We start from the raw sequence: 5,891 nt of genomic DNA on the forward strand, positions 1-5,891 counted from the left end.
CATTGATTTCCTCCAAGATGGAATTTCTCCAACAAGAAGTTTCTCCAACAGGAAGTTACCTCCAACAATAAGTTTCTCCAAACAGGGAGTTTCTCTAACAGGATGTTTCTCCAACATAGAGTTTTACCAACATGGAGATTCCGCAACAGGGAGCTTATCCAAAAGGGATTTTTCAAAAAAGGAGTTTCTCTACTATAAGGTTTCTTCAACATTAACTTTATCCAAAACGAAGTTTCTCCTACAGGAAGTTTCTCCAACAAGGTGTTTCTCCAACATGCAGTTTCTCTAATAGAGAGTCTATGCCAGGACCTTTCTCCAACAGGGAGTTTCTCCAACTTGAAGTTTTCGAACATGGGGTTTCTCCAACATTGAATTTCTTCAAGGTGGAGTTTAGCGATTTCCACCAATATCGAGTTTCTCCAACATGGAGTTTTTCTGGCATGGAGTTTCAAAAACAGGGAGTTTCTGGAAGATGAAGTTCCTCCAAGAGAAAGTTTCTCGACAAGAAAGTTTCTCCAATAGGAAGTTTCTCCAATAGCAGATTTCTCTGAATTGGAGTCGCTCCAAGATGCCGTTTCTCCAGCATAAAGTTATTTCAAGAGCAAGTTTCTCCAACATAAAATTTTTCCAACAGGGTGTTTCTCCAACATGTAGTTTCTCGAACATGAAGTCTCTCTAACATGAAGTTTCTTGAACATGGAGTTTCTAGAACCTACAGTTTCTCCAACCTACAGTTTCTCCAAAACGGGTTTTCTACATGGATTTTCTCCAATAGGAAGTTTCTCCTACAGAGTTTGACCAACATATATTTTCTCCAACATCGGATATCTCTCACATGATGTTTCTCCAACAGGGAGTATCTCCAACAGGTTTCTCTAACATGCAGCTTCGCAAAGACAGAGTTTCTCCGACATGGACATTCTCCAACAGTTACATCCTCCAGCACAGAGATTTTCCAACATAGAATTTCTCCAACAGGGAGTTTCTGCAACATGGAGTTTCACTAACATAGATCTTTTCTAACATGAATTTTATGCAACATGGAGTTTCCCCAAGATTGAGTTTATCCAACACGGAGTGTTTCTAAGATAGTTTGTCCACAGGGAGCTTCTGCAACATAGAGGTTCCCCAACATGGAGTTCATCCAAAAGGTCATTTTGTCCAGCATAGAGGTTCTCAAACATGGACTCTCTCCACAGGAAGTTTATCCAACAGGGAGTTTCTTCAAGAGGTAGTTTCTCCTACGGAGTTTCTCTAACAGGGAGTTTATCCAACATGAAGTTTCTCCAACATGGAATTTATCCAACAGGTCATTTCTCCAAATTGGAGTTTCTCAAACATGAAGTTTCTAGACAAGTTTTTCTGCAACATGGAGTCTCTCCAACATGCAGATTCTCCGACAGGCAGTTTCTTCAACCTGGGTTTTCTGCAACATAGAGTTTCTTCAAATGGCAGTTTCTCCAACATGGAGTTTCTCCAACATGAATTTTCTCCAAAAGGAAGTTTCTCCAAAAGAGTCTCTCTAACACGGCGTTTCTCCAACATGGAGTTTCTCCAGCATGAAGTTTCTCCAACACGGAGTCTTCCAACAAGGAATATCTCCCACAGGTTTCTCTAACATAGAGCTTTGTCAACAGGGAGTTTCCCTAACATAGAGCTCCTCCAATATGGACTTTCTCCAGCATAGAGTTTCTCCAACAGAGAGTTTCTCCAACATGCAATTTATCCAGCAGAGAGTTTCTTTAAAATAGAGCTTAAAATAGAGTTTCTATAACATAGTTTCTCCAACAAGGGTTATCTAAAACAGGTTTCTCTAAAACAGGGGTATCTAAAACAGGGAGTTTCTCCAACATGGCTTTTCTCCAACATTTACTTTCTCTAGCACGGAGTTTATCCAACCTCGAATTTATCCAATAGAGAGATTCTACAACATGGAGTTTCGGCAACGTGGAGATTCTGCAACATAGAGTTTCTCCAAGAATGAGTTTTTCCAACAGGTAATTTCTCCAGCATAGGGTTTCTCAAACAAAGTTTCTGAACAGGGAATTTCTCCAACAGGGAGTTCCTCCAACATGAAGTTTCTGCAACATAGAGTTTCTGCAGCAGAGTTTCTTCAAAATGGACTTTCTCCAACATGAAGTTTCGCCAACAGGGAGTTTCTCCAACATGGTATTTGTCCAGCATGGAGTTTCTCCAACATAGAGTTTCTGCAACATGGAGTTTCTTCAACAGGGAGTTTCTGAAAATGGAGTTTCTCCAACATTCATTTTCCCCAAACGGAAGTTTCTCCAACACTCTCAAACAGAGAGTTTCTTCAAAATTGAGCTTCTGCAACAAAGTTTCTGCAAGTTTCTTCTAAAATGGAGTTTCTACAACATGAAGTGTCTCCAACAGAGATTGTCTCCTACAGGTTTTTCTAACATGAAGCTTCGCAACAGGCAATTTCTCCAAAATGGAGTTTCTCCAACATGGACTTTCTCCAGAATGAAGTTTCTCCAAAAGGGAGTTTATACAACATGAATTTTCCCCAACAGGCAGTTTCTTCAACATGGAGTTTCTGCAACATGAAGTTTCTTTAACATGAAGTTTATCCGACAGGTAATTTCTCCAAAATAGAGTTTATCAAACATGGAGTTTCACCACAAGTTGTTTCTGGAACATGGAGTTTCTCCAACAAGAAGATTCTCCAACAGGCAGTTTCTGCAACACAGTTTCTCCAACATGGAGCTTCTCCAACACTGAGTTTCTCCAACATGAATTTTCCCCAAAAGGAAGTTTCTCCAACAGAGTTTCTCCAACAGGATGGTTCTCAAACATGGAGTTTGTCCAGAATGGAGTTTCTCCAACAGGAAGTATTCCAACAGCGAGTATCTCCAACAGGTTTCTCTAACATGGAGCCGTGCCAAAAGGGAGGTTCTCCAACATGGACTTTCTCCAGCATGAAGTTTCTGCAAAAGGAAGTTTCTACAACATAGAGTTTTTCCAACAGTAAGTTTCTCCAACATGCAGTTCTTCCAGGAGAAATTTTCTTTAAAATAAAGATTAGGCCACACGTGTCTGCAAACAGTTTCTCCAACATGGAGTTTCTATAACATTAAGTTTCTCCAAAAAGGAGTATCTCCAACAGGTTTCTCTAAAATAAAGCTTCGCCATAAGGGAGTTTCTCCAACATGGAGTTTCTCCAACATTTTCTTTCTCTAGCACGGAGTTTCTCCAATCAAGAGTTTCTCCAAAAGAGATATTCTCCAACATGGAGTTTATGCAGCATGGAGATTCTGCAACATAGAGTTTCTCCAAGATGGAGTTTATCCAACAGGTGATTTCTCCAGTATAAAGTTTCTCAAACATGAAGTTTCTGAACAGTGAGTTTCTCCAACGAAGTTTCTCAAACATGGAGTTTCTGCAACAGAATTTCTGCAAGAGTTTCTCAAAAATGAAGTTTCTGAAACGTGCAGTTTCTTCAACAGGGAGTATCTGCAACAGGTTTCTTTAAAATGGAGTTTCGCCAACAGGGAGTATCTGCAACAGGTTTTTCTAACAAGAAGTTTTGACAACAGGAATTTCTCCAAAATGGAATTTCTCCAAGAGGGAGTTTCTACAACATAGCGTTTCTGCAACTTGGAGTTTCTTCAAAAGGCAGCTTTCCAACATGGAGTTTCTGCAAAATGAAGTTTCTCCAATATGGAGTATCTCCAACATGGAATTTCTGCAACATAGAGTTTCTGCAACATCGAGTTTCACCAACAGCGAGTTTCTCCAAAACGAAGTTTCTCCAACATGAATTTTCTCCAAAACAAAGTTTCTCCAACACGGCATTTCTCCAGCAGGAAATTTCTCCAACAGGTTGTTTCTCCAACATGGAGTTTCTCCCACAACTTCTCCAACCGGAATTTTCTTCAACATTCAGTTTCTCTAGCATGAGGTTTCTAAAACAGATAATTTCTCCAACATGGAGTCTCTCAAACATGCACTTTATCCACAAGTTGTTTTTGCAACAAGGAGTTCCTTCAACTTAGAGTTTCTCCAACAAGAAGTTTCTCCAACTTGGAGTTTCTCCAACATGGGATTTCTGCAACATGAAGTTTCTGCAACAGAGAGTTTCTGCAACAGGGAGTTTCTGAAAACAGAGTTTGTCCAATATTCATTTGCTCCAAACGAAAGTTTCTCCAACACTCTCAAACAGAGAGTTTCTTCGAAATTGAGCTTCTGCAACAAAGTTTCTGCAAGTTTCTTCTAAAACGGAGTTTCTACAACCTGAACTTTCCCCAACGGGCAGTTTCTTCAACATGGAGTTTCTGCAACATGAAGTTTCTTTAACATGAAGTTTATCCAACAGGTAATTTCTCCAAACAAGACTTTATCAAACATATAGTTTCTCCACTAGTTGTTTCTGGAACATGGAGTTTCTCCAACAAGAAGATTCTCCAACAGGCAGTTTCTGCAACATACTGTTTCTCCAACATGAAGTTTCTGCAACACTGAGTTTCTCCAACATGAATTTTCCCAAAAAAGAAGTTTCTCCAAGAGAGTTTCTCCAACAGGGTGTTTCTCAAACATGCAGTTTGTCCAGCATGGAGTTTCTCCAACAGGGAGTAATCCAACAGCAAGTATCTCCAGCAGGTTTCTCTAACATGGATCCTTGCCAACAGGAAGTTTCTCCAACATGGACTTTCTCCAGCATGAAGTTTCTGCAAAAGGAAGTTTCTACAACATAGAGTTTTTCCAACAGGAAGTTTCTCCAACATGCGGTTTTTCCAGCAGGAATTTTCTTTAAAATAAAGATTCTGCCACGAGAAGTATCTGCAACAGTTTCTCCAATATGGAGTTTCTATAACAATAAGTTTCTCCAAAAATGAGTATCTCCAACAGGTTTCTCTAACATGGAGCTTCGCCAAAAGGGAGTTTCTCCAACATGGAGTTTCTCCAACATTTTCTTTCTCTAGCACGGAGTTTCTCCTATCTAGAGTTTCTCCAAAAGAGATATTCTCCAACATGGAGTTTATGCAGCATTGAGATTCTGCAACACAGAGTTTTTTCAAGATGGAGTTTATCCAAAAGGTAATTTCTCCAGCATAAAGTTTCTCAAACATGAAGTTTCTGAACAGTGAGTTTCTCCAACGAAGTTTCTCAAACATGGAGTTTCTGCAACATGAATTTTCTGCAACGGAGTTTCTCAAAAATGATGTTTCTGAAACATGCAGTTTCTTCAACAGGGAGTATCTGCAACAGGTTTCTTTAAAATGGAGTTTCGCCAAAAGGTAGTATCTGCAACAGGTTTCTCAAACATGAAGTTTTGACAACAGGAATTTCTCCAAAATGGAATTTCTCCAAGAGGGAATTTCTACAACATAGCGTTTCTGCAACTTGGAGTTTCTCCAAAAGGCAGTATCTCCAACATGAAGTTTCTGAAAAATGAAGTGTCTCCAATATGGAGTATTTCCAACATAGAATTTCGGCAACATAGAGTTTCTGCAACATCGAGTTTCACCAACAGCGAATTTCTCCAAAACGAAATTTCTCCAACATGAATTTTCTCCAAAACGAAGTTTCTCCAACATGGCATTTCTCAAGCAAGAAATTTCTCCAACAGGTTGTTTCTCCAACATGGAGTTTCACCCACAGCTTCTCCAACAGGAATTTTCTTCAACATTCAGTTTCTCTAGCATGAAGTTTCTCAAACAGATACATTCTCCAACATGGAGTCTCTCAGACATGCACTTTCTGCACAAGTTGTTTTTGCAACATGGAGTTCCTTCAACTTAGAGTTTCTCCAAAAAGGAGTTTCTCCAACTTGGAATTTCTCCAAGACGGAGTTTCTGTAACATGAAGTTTCTGCAACAGAGAGTATCTGCAACAGAGTTTCTCCAAAATAGACATTCTCCATCATGAAG

This window comes from Amblyomma americanum, chromosome 1, assembly GCF_052857255.1.
Source record: "Amblyomma americanum isolate KBUSLIRL-KWMA chromosome 1, ASM5285725v1, whole genome shotgun sequence".
NCBI lineage: Eukaryota > Metazoa > Arthropoda > Arachnida > Ixodida > Ixodidae > Amblyomma > Amblyomma americanum.